Source organism: Dipodomys merriami, unplaced genomic scaffold, assembly GCF_024711535.1.
Source record: "Dipodomys merriami isolate MVZ:Mamm:240054 unplaced genomic scaffold, mDipMer1.0.p SCAF_24, whole genome shotgun sequence".
NCBI lineage: Eukaryota > Metazoa > Chordata > Mammalia > Rodentia > Heteromyidae > Dipodomys > Dipodomys merriami.
In genome coordinates this window covers 13,023,085-13,048,437 of record NW_027203826.1, presented here as the reverse complement: position 1 = coordinate 13,048,437, position 25,353 = coordinate 13,023,085, and positions in this window count along the sequence as shown.

The window sequence follows — 25,353 nt, the reverse complement described above, 5'->3', positions numbered from 1 at the left end:
TATACTTACAAAGAAATAAGTGTTCACCACGTGTTAAATAAATGTTTAATCTTAATGTGATTGGTATTGTATGGGGGTGAGTGATACATAGTCTCAAATCTTGGCACTCAGGAGGCTGAGGCAGGAGCACTGAGAGTTTAAGGCCAGTGTATGCTACACTGTGTCCCAAGATAGGGACACAAGTGGTTTTTTCTTTCTTGCTATTGTTCCTAACTTATTTATAATGTACCATGTGATTTTTTTGTTTCTTTGTATTTTCCTCCCCCATGGTATAACCCCTGTTTTCACTGTATTTTGATGTCAGTGCCCTGCATCTTGTATATACACTTATCTAGCTTGGGGAGGGGAAGGGGAAAAACAAAATGCTTAAATAAGGATACAGGTTGACCCACTGTAGCAACGAGATGCACAAGATACTATGTTGAAAAATGAACTTTACAATTTAGCTGGGGGTGGGGTGGGGGTCGGGAGAGTGTAGTTGTGGAGGTGGGAGGGAAGGGGGGTTAAGGGAAAAACAAAGGAGGAGGTAACAATGCTTGATCGGAAATGTATTCATGGCCTGGCTCATGTAACTGTAACCCCTCTGTATAGTATTAAAAAAAAAAACTTTCAAAACTTTAAAGGAAATTGTGAAAGATAATTTCTTTCAGCTAAAAGAAAACTATTTTTTCAAATATAAACGCAAGGCACTAAAAGGCTCTGTATTCCTTCATTCACAGTTGAAAAGAAGAGAGAGTATGGCAGACAGCAAACTAGGCAACCCTATCCAAAATGCTAAGGAATCAATTCCTGTGAGACCTGCAGCAGAAGCACCATAGCCACAGCTGTGGTGCCCATAGGGATTTATTTGCATTTCAAAAATCAACACCTGAGGCTTTATTCAAATTCTTCTGTCAGAGGTTACTGCAGGGAATTTGAACTTTGGTAGATAATTTACAATATAATTTTTTCTATTATTTTATCCACAGGGAGGATTTAGTTTATAGCAAATTAAGTAATACTGTTTAAATTATATGTGGATGCATTGAGTAACCATTTCTAGTTGCTATATTTGGATCTGAGAGATCTCCCCGAAGGGTGATATGTTTCATTAAAGGCTTGCTCCCAGGGTGTGATTATTGGAAAATTAAGAAATGTTTGGAAGATGGGGCCTTGGTAGAAGGCCTTACATTACTGGATTATTGGGATCAACCTCCATAGGGATTTTCCCAAACATAGACCCCTTCTCTTTCTCTTGTTTCCTGGTGAGGAGGTGAGCAGTTCTTTTTCCAACATACTCCCTGCCATTGCCAGCTGAACTGTACACAGAAGCCTAGGACCTGCCTAGGAGTGAACTGGAACTTCCAAATCTCTGAGACAAAACAAACTTTTAGTTTTTAAGCAATTAATTATCTAAGGTATATTGTCATGATGATAAGGCATGATTTTTCCCTTGTGAACTTCCCTGGAAATCAAGTTTGAAAATTTGAATTAATGAAGACTCATAATAAATAAATGTCCCACTGAAAGGGTTAGGCAAGGAATTAGGAAACCTGGTGGCTGAGAAAGATGGCTTTTACAGACCTCTGATAGTAAGAGAATGACTCATGCCATTCTGCTGTGTCTTGCTGATCTCCAGCCCTCTGTAGCCTGAAGAAGAATTGAAATGTCCTGGTCTTAGCATTGAAGGCTCCAAATTTCTCCAGTGGACATGTGGGAGGAGATAAGGATGAAAAACCCAGTCTCTGGTTGCAACACATTAGGCAGTTTCCCAGGAATGACCATTGTCATGTCTCTGATTGGGATAAGAGACTGCAGCTGCTATTTGAGCCTGCTCACTACAAGTAAAGCTTTCACATCACTTTTGCATTGATATTTATCCAGGGCTTCATGCATGCAAGGCAAGCACTCTATCACTGAGCCACCTTCCCAGCCCCCTCACTTTTCTTAACTTTGTAGCTATACATTGAATTTTCCCCTGCATTCAACCTTCCACCCCCTCCTTTTTTAAAGCCAGGAACTGGTGGCTCATGCCTCTAATTTTAGCTATTTAGGAGACTGAGATCTGAGGACCACAATTCAAAGCCAGTTCATGCAGGAAAGTCCATAAGACTCATATCTTCAATTTACTATCCCTTTCCCCACAACAAAAGGCTGGCAATAGAGCTATGGCTCAAGTAAGTAGAAGAGTACTTCCCTTCAGCAAAAGAAACTGAGGGACAGTGACCAGGTCCTGAATTCTAGCTCCAGGACTGGTGTTTGTGTGAGCTGTGTGCATGCACACAACACACATTATTTTAATAAGAAATTTCAGTTTTAAAGAAGTTCAACTTGTGATGTATACACAAAGGCAACAAGTGAGTTATGTAAGTTGATAGTGTTGATTCACACCAAGTGGTACCCAAGTACCCAGATGCATATAATGGATTCTGGGGGTGTCAGCCAGAGATGCTTGCACTAGGACTTCTGAGATGTACCAGAAAGCAATCTGCAAGGAGTGAGTGGAAGTAGCTGAAATTGATGTGACCCTGTTCTGACATTCTGCACATTTAACTCAGCTTACAACCTCTTCATGAGGCAGATACCATTATGCAATAGTCCCTAATTTTAAAGATGAAAAACATCTGAAATTCAGAAATGTTACAGGAGTTCCTTCAAATCACACAATTCATGATGGGAGCCAGGATGGAACCCAGTAGTATGACATCAGACTCTTACCTTTAACCACTATGTTGCCTAGCTGAGTTAACATACCAGAAGGTGAAAGAACTCCCCAGGCTGAAAAGCAGTTCCATAAGAGATCAATATTTTTGACCCTTGTGGACACACAAGACATAGATAAACCACTGAATTAGGTTGTCACTTCAGGCTGGTGTGAATTTGTCTAGTGTCAATATTTGTTTACTGTTTCTAAGATATAGTCAGTCAAGAAAGACAATGCAAGATAGAGTAGAAATTGCAATTCATGTGACTTCTTGATGCAGAATAATCAATAAGTTCTCCATGGCAAGCAGAGCAGAGTTTGCACATGCAGTGGTGCTTTAAAGTTATAGCAGGGTACAGATGTCATCCACTAGAAAGTTCTGGTTCATGTGGTCCAGTGTACATGCTACACATAACCCTTTAGCTTGGGGTGGGGGTGGGGGTACTGCTAAGGCTGTCTATTAGTTAAAGTCTCTTTCTCCCAGCAAATACCATTAGTTGGATCGCACGGATATTTAGCTTAAAAAGGATTGAAAGGATTAATTGCCTTCTTTTCTTTCATTTAGACGTTTCCCCTAGTAAAGGCACAGGGTGAATTTCCATCCAAATATTTCCTTTTATCCTCCTGATCACTAATACAGCCAGCTTCTATACACTACACATAAAGGAGATGGATATTTCCTTGTTCAATGCGTTATTAATGTAGCATATGCATGCTGTTCAGATCTGTATCATCCTGTACATTCTAACCCTTAAACCTTGCCTAGAAACTGAAGAGTGTATAAAAGCTCTAGTTACCTCTGCACACCATTCTGAGAGAAGACCTATGTGTATACATGCAAGTATTTATGTATGTATATATGCATCTATCTATCTATGTATCTATGTATCTATGTATCTATGTATCTATGTATCTATGTATCTATGTATCTATGTATCTATGTATCTATCTATCTATCTATCTATCTATCTATCTATCTATCTATCTATCTATCTATCTATCTATCTTTCTATCTATCTATCTATCTATCTATCTATCTATCTATCTATCTATCTATCTATCTATCTATCTATCTATCTATCTATCTATCTATCTATCTATCTACATGGCATAGCAGCGGATGTTGGAGACAAAAAGAGCAGGAGAGATAGAAGGTATTTGAATAATCCACTAAAAGGATCACCTGACCAAATGCTAGCCAATGGTAATTTTTCTGGTTCCATTCCTTATCTTCCAGAGCCTCTTTGAAGCACAGATGAGGAGGGAAAGGTGATAGTTCTCTTTTTGCCAGGATTGCAGGCTACAGGACAGAGATTCTTATGCACCAAGCTTAAATGTCTAGAAGCCTTGCAAATAATGTTGTGTTTTTCTCATTTCCAGGTAGAATTCCATCTCATCCTTCTGTTGTGTTTATTTTTGCTCACTATTCCATATCTTCATACTATGCAGAACAGCACATTGTAATCTTTTTGAATAGTGATAAGAAATGTATTATTAATTGGCTTATTTCTATTCTAAGTCAAGTAAGTTATTAAAAATGATGTTAGAGAGATGTCTGAAAGCCCAGCCTCAAGTTTTCAAAATGAGGGATATAGATTTATTGCATTAATTTACCTCATACTTTGCAAATGACTGTGTATCCTCAGTATTAAAGAGATAACGCAATAACTTTCTTCTCTATATTTATTTGTCTGTTTCTTTAGCTTTAAGGGACAATCCTTTTCCTTTTCATGACCATTTTCTTTCATCTATGTGTCATTAAGTTTCAATTGAGGTATTACCTGCTCAGTTAGTATTGTCTGACCTCTCTACTCTCAGAACACCGTGGTCCTAAGCACACTTAGGGCCTGTTATTTATGTTATCATCATCATACTGCTATCTACCTTTGACAGTTTATTTCTCCAGTACAGTCCAGATAGATGGATAGATAGATAGATAGATAAATACATAGATAGATTCCTAGGAATCTATGATGGTGAATCAGATGGAGCAAAAAGAATTAAGAAAAATTAAGTACCTTCCTTCAGTGTCAATTTTACTTGAATACTTAGAAAATATTTTTGTATGTATAAAATATCTGTATGCATTTATACTTAATACACATTAGTAGAATTCCCTTTTTATGTGTTGGCCTACTTCAAATTGGGTGTATGTATTTTCTTTAAAAAATGTTTTATTTTTATTGTAGAGTTGATATTAAGAGAGGTTACATGATTTAATCATATTAGAATACAAATACAGCCACAGATTGTTTCAGTCCCTCTATTTATATTCCTTGAAAATTTAGTGACTTTATAATTTATTCCCAACAGGAGCTATGATCATCATTCATCTGCTGGTTTCTCTTGTAATTGTAAAATATTATGCTAAATAGAGATCTGAAAAGAGTTATGTATTGGGCTAGCTCTTTCTGGAAAACTACTACCATGTCAAGAAGTCTAAGCTAAACTGCTGGAGAATGGAAGGCCATAAAAAGTGGGAGGCACCCTTATTCAATAGGTAGAGAGCTCCTAATAGGCTCTCAGTTATGCAATGATTTGAGCCCAGACAAGATCCAAACAGAAGGACCACTCAGATGAGTTCAGTCCTAATCATTACCTATAGAAGCCTAAACTATGTGCACAACTTAGTTAATTTGGAGCCAGCATTCATAAGGGACAAATAATAATATGTATAATGAATGAAAAAAGAAGGAAGAGAGGCAAAGAGGTTGTTGTTGGGAAAAAGTGAGTAGATGGTTTAGTACTTTGAAGTACTGATCCATAAGACTGCGTGGAGCTGTCACTGCTATGAGGATGTTTTCAAATCAACCATATGGAATTTTAAAGATAATCAGAAACCAAAGTGTTTGCAATTCAAATACACATTAAACACAATTGAACAAGTACTTTAGAAATGATTTGAAGCTTACTTCAAAGTTATTTTCACATATACTTTCACAGAGTTAAGCAATAAAATGGACTAGAAGGTATCAACACTGTGCATCACAGACCTAAAAGTAAATACATGTTTATACCTGAAAAGTAGAAACAAGATGTAAAAGTACCCTTGAGAGTACCTGGTGATCTATGTACACAACTTTGAGTGAAAACCAAACTTAAGCCAGCTGTTTACATTACATTTGGATGAACTTATGTTTTTCTGTTCTCTCATGTTAGAAGTGCTCATGTGTGTTCAATGAAGTGGTCGAAAAGACAAATTTTATACAGGCACACAATGTGTTAGGATCTGTGATTGCGTAGTATAATCATGTTGTAGCTAAACTTCAATAAAATGGGAAGGGATTCTGAGAGTTGACAATCTTGTACAGCAGTGAGTACTTATATATGGTGTTGGGAGTTTTCTGACCTGGGACAGGGGAGTATTTTCCATAGAAAGTTGAAAGGTATTCATAGAGCCTACTAAAATTAGGTCTTCCAATAATGACCATGTTCTGCAATTGTAGATAATTTCAGTGATAGTGTTTTTGCTCTCTCACACAGACACAGACAGCTTCCCCCTTACTTTCCCAGAAAACCCTGCTAGTGCCACCTTGGCTGGAGAAAAACCTTACTCAGGACTTATAGACTCATCATTTCTTTAGTTTTATGCATGAAAACTATTCCAAAATGGGGAGAATGTTGAATAAGGTAGATGTGTCAACTAGAAGAATCAAGCATAACTCACATAGTGACAGTTTTCACAAAATCCTAAAGAATGCTTTGAATATATATATGGATGTAGATTTAAAAATATACATTTATATGTATATACATGTAGCTATTTCTCAAAACATATACATGTCTAAATATTACACATTTCTAAGTAGATATACATTTCTAAATATATTTTATATCTACATTCTAAATGTATACACATATCTAAATATATACACATTTCTAAACATATACGTACCTATACTTACATATAATTATAATTATGTATAATTTTATAATATATTTTATATAGATAAAATATGTTTGTACAAATAGATAAACATGAATTTCATGCAAATATATACACACAAATGCACACAAAAAATTCCATACAAGTATCAAAAGTCAAAGAGTTTATTAGATGTGAGATATTACTACCTAATTTGGATTTTCTTTGTAGTTTTGTGTTAGGCAATTTCTGATCAGCTTTAAGAGAATTGTATGGTATGCTTATTAGGTATGAAAGGACAATCTAAGGATTGTTTCTCCAAATATTCTGCCATTATTTCTGGTAATGAGGATGCTGTAAAGCTAAAAGTACAATCTCCAGGCTCCTTTGTAGTTAAGATTGCCAACAACTCATGAGTGCCCACTTGATGGTTCACAAATGCCCATTGAGACTTGTTGCGGAGGACATCACATGCCATGTAGCATCTGTTCAGTGGGCACTGGTTGTTCTGGAGATGATATGGATTTGTCATCTGTGGTGGCAGAAGCATCTTCCTGATTTGCTAGACTTCCTGTTTGTAACACAAGCAGAATAAGTCTACAAACCGTGTTTTATTGCTGTAATCTCAGATCAAATGCCTGCTCCTCCTGTCTTTTTGATGATTCTATAAATCTCATTAATCTGTAGCACATTTCTTTCTATTTAAACTAGGTAGGGTAGATTCTAATTCAAGTATGCTCAAAAGGGTCTGACTGTGTGTATGTGTGTGTGTGTGTGTGTATGTGTGTGTGAATGCATACAAGTGTTTTCTTGAGAGTAACTTTGCTGTGAAGTCAAATAATCTCTGCAGATCAGACTCCTTGTCAAATGTAGCACAATGTGAAAGCAAATGTAATAGCTTATGAGGACATAGATAACAGTCCAATTCATGTATTAAAGTCTATTACCTAAAAAATATATCCAAGATCACTTTTAATTCACATCAAAAATCTGGTTTCATTTGAGTTATTTGCCCAAAGCAAATTAGGAAAGAATTTGGATGTCAAAGAAAAGCAGAATAACAGCAGGATATGTTATCTAACTTTCTGACAATGAAGAATGAGTCAGGAAATTATGAGCAAATACAAGAACAAAGAAAACCCTACAGTCTGGTCCAGTCATGTACAACAGGTGAACTCAGGACCTCAACGTCCCAAAGGACATCACCAGCTTGCTATATACAATGATGACACTAAATCAAAGGGGAGAATTTTAATGTATGACATTTTTCTCCTCTTCATAAACAGGAAAGGCCAGTGCTTAGCACCTGTGGATTTAATTGTCCCAAGAAGTCAGGAATATGCTCTCCAAGGAGAGAACATTGTGGGGGCCCAAAGACTGACCTCCCACCTGATGATGTTTTCTCCATGCCTTGTCATGTCTCACCACACACGGAGGCTAAGAGCTTCCCTTAGGACTCCTGAGAAGCCACTGACCTTCTGCTGGCTGTTGCAGTAGACCACTTAGGTTCTTTCATTGACCTGTCACCCCAGCCCTGTCGTCTGGGGAAATGGCATAAGGTAACAAAAGGACTAGATGAAAAGAGCAACGTGAAGAATATGGATCCTTCTATTTGACCTCTTGCCACGTTTGTTATATATAGCAGATAGAAATACAACAAAACAATTGGATTGTCTCCTTTGGAAAGAAAAGGAGGGAATTTAGAGAAAGGAGTTGAGGAAAGCCTTGAAGTTCCTGTAATTTTAATCCCAGTATTTTGCTATGGAGGAAAAAATAATTTTAAAAAAGGTATTGTTCTTGGTGGTTACTGGTGACTCATGCCTGTAATCTTAGCTACTCAGGAAGCTGGGAGCTGAGGGCTGTAATTAAAAGCCAGCCCAGGCAGGAAAGCCTGTGTGAAACTTTTGTCTCCAACTAATCCCCCAAAAGCCAAAGAAGAGCTGTAAGTCAAGTGGTAGAGTGCTGATCGTGAACAAACATGTTCAGAGACAGCATCTAGGCTCTAAGTTACAGATCCTGGGCACACACACACACACACACACACACACACACACACACACACACATGCATGCACGCACGCGCGCACACACACACACACAAACAAAGCAAAAATGTATCATTGTTTTTCCAATCAAAGAGGATGATTCCAACTTCCTTTCCTAGTGTCCAAGTTTACAGCACAGCCTTTGAGGGGTAAGAGGAATACACCAAATCCATAAAGACTTAGAGTAGGACATTTGTAAAACTCTTTTGTAAACTGGAATTAATTTATAAATTGCATTCTACAAAAGTAGAAAATTCACAGGAGAATCATCACAATTTCTCCAACCTGGGCTTTTAGAAAACTTCCATAAAAATAGTGATGGGAGCTTTGTGTTCTTTAAACTTTAAACAATATCTTCTAGGTCAATCAATGTTTTACCTAGGAAGTAATCTAAGAGGTTTCTTTTTCTAAATGCAATGGCAACATTTTGTGTTCCATTAGGTCCCTGAGCACAAGTGTGCAGTTGTGGAGTTGATCCAGGTTTGGAGTTTTGCCATATGATTGTAGGCAAGCAAGTTGTAAGGCATAGTTATAATGTTGGACTATGGAATCTAAGTAAGTTTAGCAGACACTACTAACTCCTTAACAAAACCCAAGTCATCTTTTATTCCCAAATACTCCACAAGACCTGGACTGATTAAACTCAGTATATCTGCGATAGAGATAGTTGACTTGATACAGTACATTTTTTGCACTAAAAGAAGGTGGTGATGTCTGGTGAAACACAATTCATGCTCTTCCAAAGGACTATGTTCTCCAGTTCCAGCTACAGCATTAGTGATACTATGACCTTTGACCTTGGAAGACCATTCAGAGTTGAATTAACATTTACATCCAGGAAAGTTGAAGCCTTTCTATGGAGTCTTGATGTCTCAGGTCATGCATAAACATGTACTATATACAAACAATATCATTCTGAAATGGAATACTATAAATTTATGTATTGATTAAAACAAAATTGACATGCATATGGTATAGTGCCTTGCATTAATACCACATATTTATTATTTAGTTTTAGTTATGTTTCATAGCATACTGTTTTGTGAACATAAGCAATAATGTCTACAATCAATGTATCCTTCTTCAAAGACTGTGATCTATGCCAATTGTTACAATTGGCAATGTCATTATCCTATTTTACTATTGTCAGTAAACTCTCTTATTGCCAGACCCCGTGGAAGAATTCATGTTAACAATTGTTATGATTCTATGCAGTCAAATAATTACAAAGCCGATTTACAAACATTAAATGCTTCATCAATAGCGAACAAGGACAAAAACAATGAATATGAATTTACTGCTGTATAAGAAATACATTATTTTTCAACTATGAATACAGGAAACTAGTTGTGAATACTAAATGAATGATGATCATTTTTCAATACATATTTCCAGAAAATAGTTATAATGTTAATTTTCTTTTTTTTATTGTGAAAATACTGTACAGAGGGGTTACAATTGCATGGGCAAGATATAATGTGAATTTTCTTACAAGGCAATAAAAATAATTATATTAAGAATTCAAGGGAACTGATTCAAATATTCAAGTTAGAGGAAACTCAGGAAATTGTATGCTTTCTGCTGTTGACTAATGATGGGTGTAAGGGTGAAAGGAAGTTTAGGAAGCTATTCCAAAAGCATTGAGATCTTGAGACCCTAATAAGGGTGCTAGGATACAAAAGAGGGTGGCCAATGGATAGAAGAAGCCGGAGTTTAAATGGTCCAGTAATTAGTAAGACAGGTAAATACACGCTGGAAAGGTGGAGACCAAACATTCATTTTGTCCTAAAACATACCTTATTTAACAAAAGAGGTGGACAGGACCCGAATACTGCATCCCACTTATCAACAGCAATTTCTCAAATAATAAGGAATAGGAATGTCTTACATATTAGATGTGAGATGTACTTAGGTAATATCCAAAATTTAGCCTTGCTAATATTTCATAAATGAATCAACCCTGTCCACAATGATTTTCATTTTTCTCTTTTACAAAAGACTAAGATTGGGGATTAATTTTATAACCTGCTACTTTGCCAAAGTTTTGACTCAGCTTGAGTAATTTGGGAGTGGAGTCTATGGGATTCTTTAAATACAAGATCATGTCATCTGCAAAGAGGGAGAGTTTTATTTCTTCTTTCCCTATTTGGATCCCCTTTATGTCTGCATCTTGTCTTATTGCTGTAGCTAGGCATTCTAATACTAGATTGAAGAGAAGTGGAGAGAGTGGGCATCCTTGTCTTGTTCCTGAGTTAAGAGGAAATGGCTTTAGTTTTTCACCATTGAGTATAATGCTGGCTGTAGGTTTGTCATATACAGCCTTTATTGTATTGAGGAATGCTCCATGTATTCCTAATTTTTTCAGAACCTTCATCATAAAGGGGTGTTGGATCTTGTCAAATGCTTTTTCTGCATCTATTGAGATAACCATGTGGTTCTTATTCTTGCTCCTGTTGATGTGATGAATAATATTAATTGATTTGCAGATATTGAACCAGCTTTGCATCCATGAAATGAATCCTGTTTGATCATGGTGTATGATTTTTTGGATGAATTGTTGAAGTCGATTGGACAAAATTTTGTTGAGAAGTTTTGCATCAATGTTCATCAAAGAAATGGGTCTATAGTTCTCTTTCTTTGATGAGTCCCTGCCTGGTTTTGGGATGAGGGTTATGATGGCTTCATAGAATGTGTTTGGTAGTGAGCTTTCTCTTTCAATTTCATTGAAGAGTTGGAGGAGTATTGGTGTGAGCTCTGCTTTGAAGGCCTTGTAAAATTCCGCTGTAAAACCATCTGGTCCTGGACTTTTCTTAGCTGGGAGGTGTCTTATTGCTGTTTCTATTTCAATGCTTGATATGGGCCTGTTGAGCTGGTTTGACTCATCTTGGTTTAGGTTTGGCATGTCATTATTTGCTAGGAAAAGGTCCATTTCTGTCAAGTTCTCAAACTTATTAGCATAAAGTTTTGAGAAGTATTCCCTTATAATGTTCTAAATCTTGGTTGTTTCCATGGTGATGTTTCCATTCTCATCTCTGAGTTTATTAATTTGGGTGTGTTCTCTTCTTTTTCTGATAAGATTTGCTAAGGGTCTGTCAATTTTGTTAAGTTTTTCGAAGAACCAACTCTTTGTTTTGTTGATTCTTTCTATAGTTTTTTTTGGATTCTAATTCATTTAATTCTGATTTAATTTTGATTATTTCTTTCCGTCTACTGGATTGGGGTTTATCTTGCTGCTCTTTTTCAAGGAGGTTTAGATGTGTCATTAAATTGTTAGTTTCCGATCTCTCCAATTTGTTGATGTAGGAGCTCAGAGCTATAAACTTGCCTCTGAGTACTGCCTTTGCTGTGTCCCAGAGGAGCTGGTAATTTGTGTGTTCATTTTTGTTGAAAAGCATGAACATTTGAATTTCCTTTCTAATCTCTTCCATGACCCACTCTTGATTCAGCAGTGTGTTGTTCAGCCTCCATGTGATACCGGACTTTCTTTGGTGGCTTTTGGTGTTGAGTTCTAATTTTATTCCCTTGTGGTTAGAGAGAATGCAAGGTATAACTTCAATGTTTCTGAATTTAGACAAGTTTGCTTTGTGGCCTAAAATGTGGTCTATTTTAGAAAACGTTCCATGTGCTGCTGAGAAAAACGTGTATATTCTGATGCTGCTGGGTGAAATGTTCGGTAGATGTCTGTTAAGTCTAGTTGATCTATGCAGCTGTTTAGATCTGCGGTTTCTCTGTTGAGTTTTTGCTGTGTTGATCTATCTAGTGGGGAGAGTGGTGTGTTAAAATCCCCAACAATTAATGTCTTTGGATCTATATGGGATTTGAGGGAAAGTAGTGTTTCTTTGATAAATTTGGGTGCTCCATTGTTTGGCGAATAGATATTTAGAATTGTAATATCCTCCTGAAGGAGAGATCCTTTAATTAGTATGTAGCGACCTTCTTTATCTCTTCTCACAAATTTTAATTTGAAGTCTATTTTATCTGATATTAGGATTGCAACTCCCGCCTGTTTATGGGGGCCGTTTGCTTGGTAGATTTTGTTCCAGCCTTTAACTTTGAAAATGTGTTTGTTTTTACGGGCAAGATGTGACTCCTGCAGGCAGCAGATAGAAGGGTCTTGTTTTTTATTCCAACTAGACAGTCTATGTTGCTTAATTGGAGAGTTCAGTCCGTTAACGTTAAGAGATAGGACTGAGAGGTATTTGGGAGTTCCTGCCATGTTATCCACCTTCTTGGGGGCTGCAAAAACTGGATTCTTCCTATGGTTCTTGGATTCTCAGTTTGGGTGCAGTTTCTAGGCCTTTGTTGCGGTCTTGTTGGTTTTCTATGTGTAGGACATCTTTAAGAATCTTTTGTAGGGCTGGTTTGGTGGAGATGTATTGTTTCAATTTTTCTTTGCTATGGAAGGTTTTTATTTGGCCTTCAGTTATGAAGGAGAGTTTAGCTGGGTACAGTATTCTTGGTTGATAGTTGTTTGTTTTTAGGGCATGGCATACGTCATTCCAGGCTCTTCTTGCTTTGATTGTCTCTGCTCAGAAATCTGAGGTGATTCTAATTGGTTTCCCTTTATAGGTGATTACCCTTTTCTCCTTGACAGCTTTAAGGATCTTTTCCTTGGTCTGAGTTGATCCTGTGTGGATTATAATGTGACAGTGGGATGTCCTATTCTGGTCTGGTCTATTTGGGGTTCTAAAAGCTTCTTGTATCTGAATAGGCCTATCTTTTTGTATGTTTGGGAAGTTCTCTGCTAGGATCCTGTTAAACAAATTTCCTAGACCATTAACTTCTGTTTCTAGGTGCTCCTCTACACCCATTATCCTTAGATTAGGCCTTCTGATGGTGTCTTCCAGGTGTTGGATAGATCTATCATATTTCTTGGACTTGTCTTGGATGGTTGTATATTCTTTCTCTATAATATCTAGGCTGTCTTCAATCCCTGAGATTCGATCTTCTGCATGGTCTAACCTGCTGTCGAGACTCTCTACTTTGTTTTTTATCTCTTTTCCTTCTAGTTGGTCAGCTTTGATGGCTTCAAGTTCTTTGTTGAAGCTCTGTTTTAGGTCTTGTATGAATTTCTTTACTTCCTTAATTTGGTGTTCAGTGTTTGTTCTCAAATCACTTAGTTGATTGGTTATGGTTTCTTTGGATTCCCATTCCTTCTGTTGGGTTCCATTCAGCATTCCCTTTGTGGTCTCCCTGACTTCCTTCAGCTCTTTGTTAATGGATTCCATGAATGCCTTTAGTGATCTTTGTGTATTCTCTACCTGGTTTCTCAATTCCTGAATTACTCTTTGATTAGCTTCCTCCCTTCTGTGGGATTCCTGCAGTTCTCTTTCTTCCCGTTCGTGGGATTCCTGCAATTCTCTTTGAGTGTTCTCAGCCTGCTCACGCCATTCCTCCCTTTCTCTTTGAGTATTCTCAAGTTGTTCAAGCAAATCCTGTATCAGTTTTTGAATAGCTTCCTCACACTTATGATATTCCTGTATAAACTTTTGGGATGCCTCCTCTCTCTCCCTATCACGCTCATACAGAATCCTTTGTAAGTTGTCAAACTTCTCATTTGTCATGTTTGCCACCAGTGTTTGTAGGGCTATTTGGGAACTCTCCTCTGGTTTGTTCATTATCTGATCTGACCCCTGATTATCAAGAATGGGAATTGAGATACCAGGATTTGCCATTTTTCTTGTGTTTTTCCGGCTTACTCTACCCATTTGAGATGAAAATAGCACCAGTTTTGTGCTAGAACACTATCTTAAGGCAACCATCAACCAACGTTCGCATTTATACAGTCAATAGTCTACAGATACAATCTAGTTCAACAGATACATGTATTCTACATCAAACAAGTATATGTTAATGGGTTTCGTACCGCAGAGAAGAATTTGGAAAACCAGAAATTTTTAGGGTTAGGGAAAGATGTGGGTAAAAAATAAGAATAGATTGGTGTGGGTAGGCACAGGGAGAGTTAACTATGTCCTAATCTCAATGCAGGAAATAGGTTGGGTAGGATGCAAGTAGAGCGAAAGAGAAAAGGAAGAAAGGGAAAGGGAAATGAAAAGAGACCAGAAAAAAATACAAACATAAAAATTAATATTATTATGGAGATCAAAAGACCATCTATTTAGAGAGGAATGTGAGTATATTAATAGAAGGGTAAGGACATAGAGCAGAAGTGAAAAACTTAAGAAAATGCTTAAAATATTATATAGGTATAAAGAGGTACTACTGCTATTAAGGAATTTAAGTCTCAGAGGTTTTGAATTGAGTAATAAATTTGTGGATTAAGTGTGTACACAGTGGGGGATAGGGTCTACTAGTTAACTACAGGTTTATCTGAGGATATGCAGGACAAGAGTTAAGTCACATACAGGAGATCAAAGGAGAGGAAAAGGTGAAAAGGATTAGAAAGGGAGAGAAAAAGATCAGAAGTTTAGTAGAGCTAGACAAAAAAACAAAAAGATAGTTAAGAAAGAAAGAAAAAGAGAAAGAAGACAAGAAAAGAAAGGAAAACACACATTCATGTATTCCTAAAATAAAAATTATAAGAGGAAAAAAAAAGTTACTGGAAAACAATTATTTTTTCAAAAAAGGCAAAAGTTAAAGATTAATACAATTTTTAGAAAAGGAAAAAAATTATATATATATATATATATATATATATATATATATATATAAGGTACCAAAAAAAAGAAAAAAAAAAGAGAAAAAAAAAGAAAAGAAGAGGAAGAGAAGAAAAAAAAAGTTCTTTGATTTTTTTTTTGATTTTTTGGGAGGGGTGGGAAGAATCCTGTATCTCCCTTTTGTCTGAAAACAGCCTCTTGTTGGAGTCTCTGGTCAGCTTGAGGTCCTGTGGCTTGATTGGTTTCTTAAGTCAGTTTGTTTGAACAGGCAGAAAAATGCTCTGCTTTACCCAAGATTTTGAGATCCCCCTCCCAGATTAGTTTACTGGGAGGGTGAGAATCACAAAAGATGGGGATGCAGTGGTAAGGCTAGGTTCTGGGTAGGGTTGAGGCCTTTCAACAATCAGTAGCTTTTTCCTGGGGTTATTTGTGAAAAAACAAAACAAAACAAAACAAAAAACTCACAGAGCCCAGCCTGGAGCCATTCTCAGGGTTTCTGTTTTTCAATTGATTGTTGAGGCTGCTAGAGGGAGGGGCAGCCTCTGGCTCTGGTTACCCAGTGAGGAAAGCCATTCCAATGGCTGGTGCCTGAGCTGGGTGACTTTTCCCTGGATGGAGCCGAGTCTGGCAGGTCACTTCGCCACCGTTAAGTTCTTGTGACCTGCTAAATGACTCATTTTATTCCAAGGCCTGGGTTGGAGCTGGCAGCTCCTCCGAGCTTTGTCGGTATCCAAGATGGAGATCACCGGTGCTGGGGGGGGAATGGTGGCCTTCCCTCCTCTGCTCCCCGAGAAGGAGTGAGGAAGTCGGGCTTCTACTCACGTCGAGTCTTGGATCCTGGGTCATCTCTGGTCTGCGACCTGCAGGATGAAGATGTCCGCTCCTTGTCGGTTCTTGGTGGTGTTGAGTAGAATCTGCTCGCCCTCTGCGTCTGGCTCCTTCGTCCTGGACTCTCTGTGTGAGCGCTCAGTTATGGCCCCGGCTGGCAGGCGCTCAGATGTGTCTTTTTGCCTTGGCTTCCCCTCTCTTGTCTAACTCTCTGTCCTGTGATGGCACACTTGGTGTGATTCTCTGGCTTAGGATTGTTCACTGGAACTCTAAAACTGCTTTCTATGTGAGAGCTTGTTCAGATTCCAGCTTCTCCGCCGCCATCTTCCCCAAGATGAAAACTTTAAAACCTTAAAAAAGGAAATCAACACAGAACTGAAAAAATGGCAAAACCTCCCATGCTCCTGGATTGGAAAGATTAACATTGTGAAAATGGCAATTCTTCCCAAGACTATCTACAAATTCAACGCAATACCTATCAAAATTCCAACCTCATTCTTCAAGGAAATAGAAGAGGCAATCCAAAAATTCATATGGAAAAATAAAAGACCCCGAATAGCAAAAACGCTCCTCAACGGAAAGAACACTGCTGGAGGAATATCAATACCAAACTTCAAACTCTACTATAAAGCCATAGTAATCAAAACAGCTTGGTATTGGCATAAGAACAGACCTCAGGACCAATGGAATAGAATTGAAAACCCAGAAATGAACCTACAGACCCATAGCCATCTAATCTTCGATAAGGGAGCTAAAACAATAGAATGGAAGAAAGACAACCTCTTCAGTAAATGGTGCTGGCAAAATTGGTTAACTACATATAGAAAACTTAAGCTAGATCCTTATATATCACCCTGCACCAGAATCAACTCCAAATGGATCAAAGACCTTGAACTCAAAGCAGACACTCTGAAAACATTACAGGATGGAATAGGAGAAACCCTAGGTCTCCTTGGCTCAGGACGAAATTTTCTGAATAGAGACCCGGAAACACAACAAATCAAAGAAAGGTTGGACAAATGGGACTGCATAAAGTTGCAGAGCTTCTGCAGGGCAAATGACATAGCTAGCAAGATCAATAGAAAACCCACGGATTGGGAGAAGATCTTTACTAGCCATACAACGGACAAGGGTCTCATATCTAAAATATACTTGGAACTCAAAAAATTAAACCCCCCAACAACAAATCCTCAAAGAAACAACTGCCCAATAAATAAGTGGGCGAAAGACTTAAAGAGAAACTTCTCTGAAGAAGAAAGAAGGATGGCCAATAGACACATGAAGAAATGTTCAACATCCCTAGCCATAAAAGAAATGCAAATCAAAACAACATTGAGATATCACCTCACTCCAGTTAGAACGGCAAAAATCAAGAACTCTAACAACAACAGATGCTGGAGGGGATCTGGACAGAAAGGAACTTTACTTCATTGTTGGTGGGAATGTAAACTTGTTCAACCACTTTGGAAAGCAGTATGGAAGTTCTTCAAAAGTCTTCACATAGAACTCCCCTATGACCCAGCAATCCCACTTTTGGGCATTTACCCAAATGTTTACAAACAAGACCACACTAAAGCTGCCAGCACATCTATGTTTATTGCAGCATTATTTACCATAGCTAAGATATGGAACCAACCCAGATGCCTCTCAGTAGATGAATGGATCAAGAAAATGTGGTATATATACACAATGGAATTCTATGCCTCCATCAGAAAGAATGACATTGCCCCATTTGTTAGGAAATGGAAAAACTTGGAAAAAATTATATTAAGTGAAGTAAGCCAGGCCCAAAGAAACATAGGTCCCACGGTTTCCCTTATTTGTAATATCTAGTATATGTATGAGTCAAGTGGAAAAGGTCAGATAATGTGATGTCAGGAAAATGAACCCTTAGATGTGTATTTTAATGTTTTTTCTTTCATGCATGTGTTTCTAACGCATTTATAAGATTATCTCTTTGTTGCTTTGTATGTCCCTTGCCCACAGTATAACCCCTGCTTTCACTATATTTGATGTCAGTATAACTTGTGGAGGAGATGGGGAAAAACCAGTTGTTTAAGGATACAGGTGGACCTGTTGCAACAATGAGAAGTACAAGTTGTCATGTCCAAAACGAGCTTTACAAAGTCGGTGCGGGGGGGGGGGGGCGAAGGAATAGGATTGGGATGGGGGTGTGGGGGGAGCCTGGGAAGGGATGTGAAGGGTAAACAAAGGAGGAGGCTGCAATGCTTGGTAAGAAATGTATGCATTATCCTGCCCATGTAATTGTAACTCTTCTGTACAGTATGTTCACAAATAAAATTAAATTAAATTAAAAAAAAAGAAATAGATTTTAGGTATCGCTATAGAACAATAACAACAAAACCAAGAAAGTGATGGAAGTACATTTAATTTCCCTGTGGTAGTCATTTCACAGTGTATTCACCTATTGAATCAGCACAACATACACTTCAAATATATCCTTTCTGTCCAGTATCCTTTAAGAAAGGTAAAAAAGACATCAATTTGGAGAAACATTCACACAGCAATAATAAGGAAATAGTAGTAACACATTTACCCTTGCAAGAAGTTTTACCTATATTGTATTTTCATGGGTATAAAGGAACATTTACGTACATTAATGAATTGGAACCCTTCAACATTTCTTTGGATTGCACATTTCCACAACATACACCAGACACAAGAGTTTGGGGAGGGCCAGCCACGTGCAATGGCAGGTGATCTGGGGATGTAGTGGTGCTGTGTACTTCACCTCCTTGCGGCTTATGTGCTCATTCTTCAAAGATCATCCTTGGGAGACTATTTTTTAAAACCCATATTGGGAAGGCGTAACAATGTTCAATAGGAAATGTACTCATTGCCTTACTCATGTAACTGTACCCTCTTTGTACAGTATCTTTATAATAAAAATATATTTTTAAAAACCCTCCTATTGGGGGAAAAAAAAGACTAAGATTGCAAATATTTAATCATTTTTGTGATGGTGTGTAGGGTTCTGTTACCTAACAAAACTCATGGCTAAACAAATGTGGTTAGCTTGCCACTTCCTTATAGGTAGCTTTTGAGAAATGAACCAGAAATACTAATTTCCAAGAAAATAATCTTGTTCTATGAGGAAAGGTTTTGACAATATAAATCTTGGGACTATTTGCATTGCTATAAAATTTTGTTATGGAAAAGAATTCATGTCAGCCATAAGGCTATTAATGTTTGGAATGTTCTAACTGATTAAAATAATCTTCAAAAATGATTTTTTCAGTGATTTTTAATTTCTTTGTTGGAAAATAATGTAATTAAACACCTTCACTTTTTTTTACTTGAACAATAGATTGACATCTAGGAAGAAAAGTAGTAAGAAAATTTCAAGAGAAATATGGACACACTTGGAAAATTGATTTTGATTTAATAGTAATTTAAAAAGGCAAGGAGGAATAGATGAATTAAATATTTTATTTTTAACTCAACCATATATATATGTATATATATATGCATATATATATAGTGTCTTATAATATCTATCACATATCAGTATAACAACATATGTGAATAATTTAGAAATAAATGTATCTATAGGTTACCTTCTTTTTCCATGGATTCCTCATATACATAAGCAAATGTGGATTGTAAATATTTAGAAAAAATGTGTTTGCACTGAACCTGTAGAGACATCTTTTTATTCTTTCCTCAACAGAGTATAGAAAATATGTATATAATATTTACATTATATTTGGTACAGATGATTTACAAAATCATCTAGAGATAGATTGACTTATCTAGACTGTGTTGCAGGTTATATGAAAATACTTTAACATTTTATATAACGAATTTGAGCATCCACAAAATTTGGTATTTGCAGGGTTCCTAGACCTAACTCCCTTGAATACCAAGGGATCACTTGTGTACATTTTAAGCACAAGAGTTTTGCAGTCATAAAAGTTTGGAAACATCAGTATTAGAGAGCCTCTTTTTCTCTACTCATTGCTCAATCAAACAAAAGATTATAAAAATTGTATTGTAAAGTGCATAAATAAATAAAATAAACCATTATTTAGCCATTTAGTGGGGCAGTATTAGTATCTGAACTGTTTATGTTTCGGGGCAGCTTGGACCACAGAAACTGACCACTATACCTAGTTTAATTCACCTTTGGCCTGCTAATGGGTGCAATCACGATTTTCCAATCTTTGCCCCCTGAATATCTGGATTATAAGCCCGAGCCACTGGATCTCACCTGGCTTCAGTATAACCATTTTAAAATGTGCAGTTCTGTGGCAATAAGTGCATTCATGTTACTGTGCATAATTAACTGCTCTTTAGTGTGCAACTTTATGCTCTGCAAAACACTACGAGATGGATCATTTAACTTAGCTCACTACTGCTTATGAGAAAGGAGTCTGAGTATGACTAAGCCCATTTTGTGGATGCTAAAATATACGCTGGGGAAATTAAATGTAGCAGTTTTCAGAGCCACCAGTATTCAAATTGTGATCTCCTGGCACAGCCCAAAGTACCATTTCCCCCCACACTTTCATCAAAACCTGATGTGTCTGATAGTCCAAAACTTTCTCCTAACTAACCTTTCAACCCCAGATTTATCTGTCATGAAATGCTTCCCTGCAGTATTCAGGTCCAAAATACAGAATTACACAAGGTTGCAAAAGATAGGAGATTCTCCAAAGCAGATCATTGAGAAACTGTATCCTTAAGCTAACACAATATACATCTTTGACAACTCTTTCCCTCCACACTTTTGGCTTCTAGAGGCCGTGGAAATGAAGGAAGGCAAAGTCTTAACCGTACTCGCATGTGCCCTGCTTAAGCGCTGAGACTAGGTGCTTTCTGCTCTGAGCATGCGCACAGCCTAAACACCCACCACTCCAACCCAATTCTGTTCAACTCCCGCCACTTAACAGTTCTTGCACCCATAAGACAGTGATCACAACTACTGAGAAGGCAGTTCTCAAGAATTCTTGGTCTAAACTGAAGTCCATAAAACAGTTTCTTTATCTACGCCGTTATTGCGCTGGGCATCTTGTTTTGCAATGGGGTGTCTTGCCTTTGTCAGTCCAGAACTGGTGGATTCTAGAGCCCAGAGTCAGATGAGGACCAGTGCTGTTTCCTTGCGGAGAATGGTTCATTTGTTAACCATCTGTTCATTTGTGTTAACAAAGGGGATCAGTCTTCTCCCTGGAGTTGTGGCTAAACATTTTAATCTTTTCTAAACAAATGCAGGGCACTTTCAGAGTTCCTGGGAAGGGGAACAAGGACGAGAGAGAATTATTCTTAGGGAATCACAGCTGTGGATCCAGTTATTCAACCTGGTCTCTCTGGGCTCAGCTGAACCCCTTAAAATAACCTCCAAATATTCTCCCAAAGGCTGAGGCAAGCACATCCTGTCAATCCAGCTCCCCTCATTTCTTAACCCCAACCCTCATTACAGAAGCACAGCTTTCTCCTTATACTCCTTCAAGTCCAAGCAGGGAGCCCAACAAGGTCAGACCTTTGCAGTCCTATGCCAATAACTGCTAAGAGCTCTGTGCTAAGCCTCACCAAGCATTTTGGGCATGGAACAGGGCTGATTCAGGGGCTAGGCTTGGCTTCTTAGAAGCTGCCATCTGGAAGTGCTCCATTTCAGAGAAAAATGCCCAGCTCAGGGCAGGGGGGAGGGGCTCCAGGTGCACCTCGGAGTAGCCTCACTCATCAGTTCAGGCACGCAGGACCAGAGCAATATAACCCAATCAGAAACAGTCCACCTGATCTAAGTATTGGAGCTGGGAAAATACTGACATCATTTGGCAGAAGCTTGGGGGCTGTCTGTAAGAGGCAAAGTGGAAGTGAATAGGGTCATGGGGTGGGAAGCCAAGGTCAGTGTCAAGGTTAATAGATTCAGAGTATCGAAATCTTCACTGCTATAACAGGCCTACAAAATGCTACAAGTCTGATCTTCTCCTCGCTCCCTGCTCTGTTTATCAGTAAAATAGACATAATGATAAAGAATAAGCAATGAACAAGAGAAATAAAGGAAGACATCACTGAATGAATGGAAAGTTTAAAACATTAAAGTCCTGTTACCTCAAGCCACACATACTTAGGATTATTTATGTGTTGGCTCAAGTCACTGCATTAATAAATGAGCTATCACTTCTGTAAAAAAAATAAAAAAGTAATTGCCAGGACGTGTTGGCTCTCAGACAAATACTGAGTTTTGCCTCAATTGACCTTGTTTCAGATCATAAATAGTCTGTGGCTGAGTGAGTTCAGCTTTAGTAATATCCCCCATTCGACTTGTGAGTAAAACCCAGGTTCTAAAGTTTTGCTGAAGGTTATGTTCATGACATCTCCCAGAAGCCAGATAAGTCCAGAGGCACGTCAGAGAAGCCAAGTACAGTTTACTATCCAAGATCCTGGTTTTAAGTGAGGATCAAACTCTCTCTTCCTTCCAACCTTAGTCTTTGCAGAACTATCAGGTAGTTTACAAAGGACGAAATGACTTTAGCTCATCCCTAAACTTTCCCCCTTCTCCTGTTGGCTGGGATGGGGAGTACAAATAGAGCATGTTCAGATGTTCATCTTAATTGGCTGATACATTAAAAATAGCCATAACAGGATTAATGATGATGCTGAACTGCTCATCTGAATTAGTTACCATATTAAGCTCAGCCAACAGAAAAAAAAGATTTATAAAAGACTGCTAATGAATACATGTCTGTACTATATTCCTGATACCAATTGCTTAGATCATTTTTCTGATGTGTTTGTTATATTGACTCAATTCCACATAGATGCTGGTGATTTTTTTTTATTTGCAATAACTAGTATATGTCTGAGTCAAGCAGAAAAGGTCAGATAAATTGATGTTAGGGGAATGAACCCCAAGATAAGTATTCAACATTTTTTTCTTTCATGCAATTGTTTCTAACTTATTTATAAGATGATTTTTTTGTTGCTTTGTATGTCTCTCCCCAGGGTATAACCCCTGCTTTCAAGTCATGGGGCTTGAACTCTGGGCTTGAGCACTATCTCTGCTCTCTTCAGCTCAAGGTGAGCACTCTACCGCTTGAGCCACAGTGCCACTTCTGGTTTTCTAGTAGTTAATTGGAGATAAGAGTCTCACTGACTTTTCTGCCCAGGCTGGCTTTGAACCATGATCCTCAGATCTCAGCCTTCTCAGTAGAGAGGATTCCAGGTGTGAGCCACCGGCACCCGGCATGGTGATTTTTTTTTAAACCTACAGAGGAAGGATCCAACTCAGTACTTCTACATTTCTATTCTATATCTTCCATCCACTAATTCCTCCTGCTTGGTCTCAGCACTGTATACAGTACTAACTTTCATTTAAAACCGAATGCCTTGACACATTTCCAATCTTTCATTGGTGAGTCAGGTACCTGCCAGGTGTGGCACAGAAAACTGCAGAGGTATTCCACTTCTTTCAAATCCTTTGGAATTATTTTATTTATTTATTTATTTATTTATTTATTTATTTATTTATTTATTATTTTTTGGTCTGGTCATGGGGTCTGAACTCTGGGCCTGGCTGCTGTCCCTCAGCTCTTCAGTTCAAGGCTAGCGCTCTACCACTTGATTCACAGTGCCATTTCCCGCTTTTTTCTTTTTGCTTATGTGGTGCTGAGGAATCGAACCCAGGGCCTCAGGCATGCAAGGCAAGCACTCTACCACTGAGCCACCTTCCCAGCCCCTCTGGAATTATTTAGTAGTGGGCACTTTCTTATTTATTTCAAGGAGTCTTGTCTCGGGAACTAGGAAAGACATAAGGTATAAAATCGTATTATTTATTTATTTATTTATTTATTTATTTATTTATTTATTTATTTATTTATTTATTTATTTATCTTTGTGCTGGTCCTGGGCCTTATACTCAGGCCCAGAAGCTTTCTCTGAGCTTTTGTGCTTAAAGCTAGGGTTCTACCACTTGAGACACATTGAAGATAAACATCTTATGGACTTTCTTGCCTGGGCTTGCTTCAAACTGCGATCCTCAGATCTCAACCTCTTGAGCAGCTAGAATTACAGTTGTGACCTACCTGTTCCCAGCTTAAATTTTTACTTTAAACACTGTTCCATTATCTTTATGAGCAGCACAATTATTGCAAAGGGATAAGAGAGCAAAAGAAACCTAAATACTAAAGAAGCAAGAAAACCTTTAGCAACCTCCCTGTTCATTACCTTTACAGTAAAGGTTAAAAACATTTAGATTGTTTCAAAATAATATGGAGTTGGTGAGGTGATGAGATGATCAAAACCCTCTTGAGGACAAAAGCTGTAGCTGCAGCAACACATACAGGGTGGCAGTATGGTTGCAATCCTCGCAAAGGCTTTTGGGAAAGTTCAGAGTTGAGAAAGCTTAGTTCAAACTAGCCTGATAGAATCAGATAGCCACAACAAGGACAGTTTGTTCTGTTCTGACATTTTTCTCCTCTTGCCTCTTCTTTGTCAAAATGCTGTCAGGCATCCTTCTAGGTTCAGCAGTTCTACTTTTTTAAAAATCTACTTCCCTAGATCACACAGCTTTCACTCTCGTCACCTTTATCCAAACTCTCAAAGCATGCCTCGTTCCTAATTACATAGTCGATTCTTCTTAGTCAATCTCCTGAATGCAAATATATATATATATATATATATATATATATATATATATATATATATACACACACATATATATATGTGTATATATATATATATATATATATATATATACTTATCTGTGTATTTATTTCCTTCACAAATATTTAAAAATATCTATTGGGGAAAATGTTGAAATCACAATGTAAAATAAGAATAAATACATCCCTTCAAAGGAGATTCAAAAAGGTAATAAATAATTGCAAGGTAGTATGACAGCTAAAGGATAAGACTAAGTTCACAGGAAGATCACATTTCTAAAAGGGTCCAATCTAAAAGATGTAGTTTAAAAAATAAAATGAGAAACCAGGACACAGGATGACCATGGCAACAGTGATACTCATAAGACACTATGTTGGAAATTATCTTTACAACTTTGGGGAGAGGGAGAAGTGGGGAATGTGGGGGAGGGAGGGGATAGTAGGAAAAATCAAAGGAGGGGTAGCAATGTTCAACAAGAAATGTACTCATAACCTTATTCATGTAAATGTAACCCCTCTTTATAGCATCTTTACAATAAAATAAAAATAAAAATAAAATGAAGCTGTTGGCTAGTCAAGCAAGGTGACTTTATTCTAAAACACTCATCATTCAGAGGAAATAATTTTTGTCTACCATGATAGGTGGTCTTGGCCCACTGTTGACTGATCAGTATGGAAAAATTGCCTTTTCT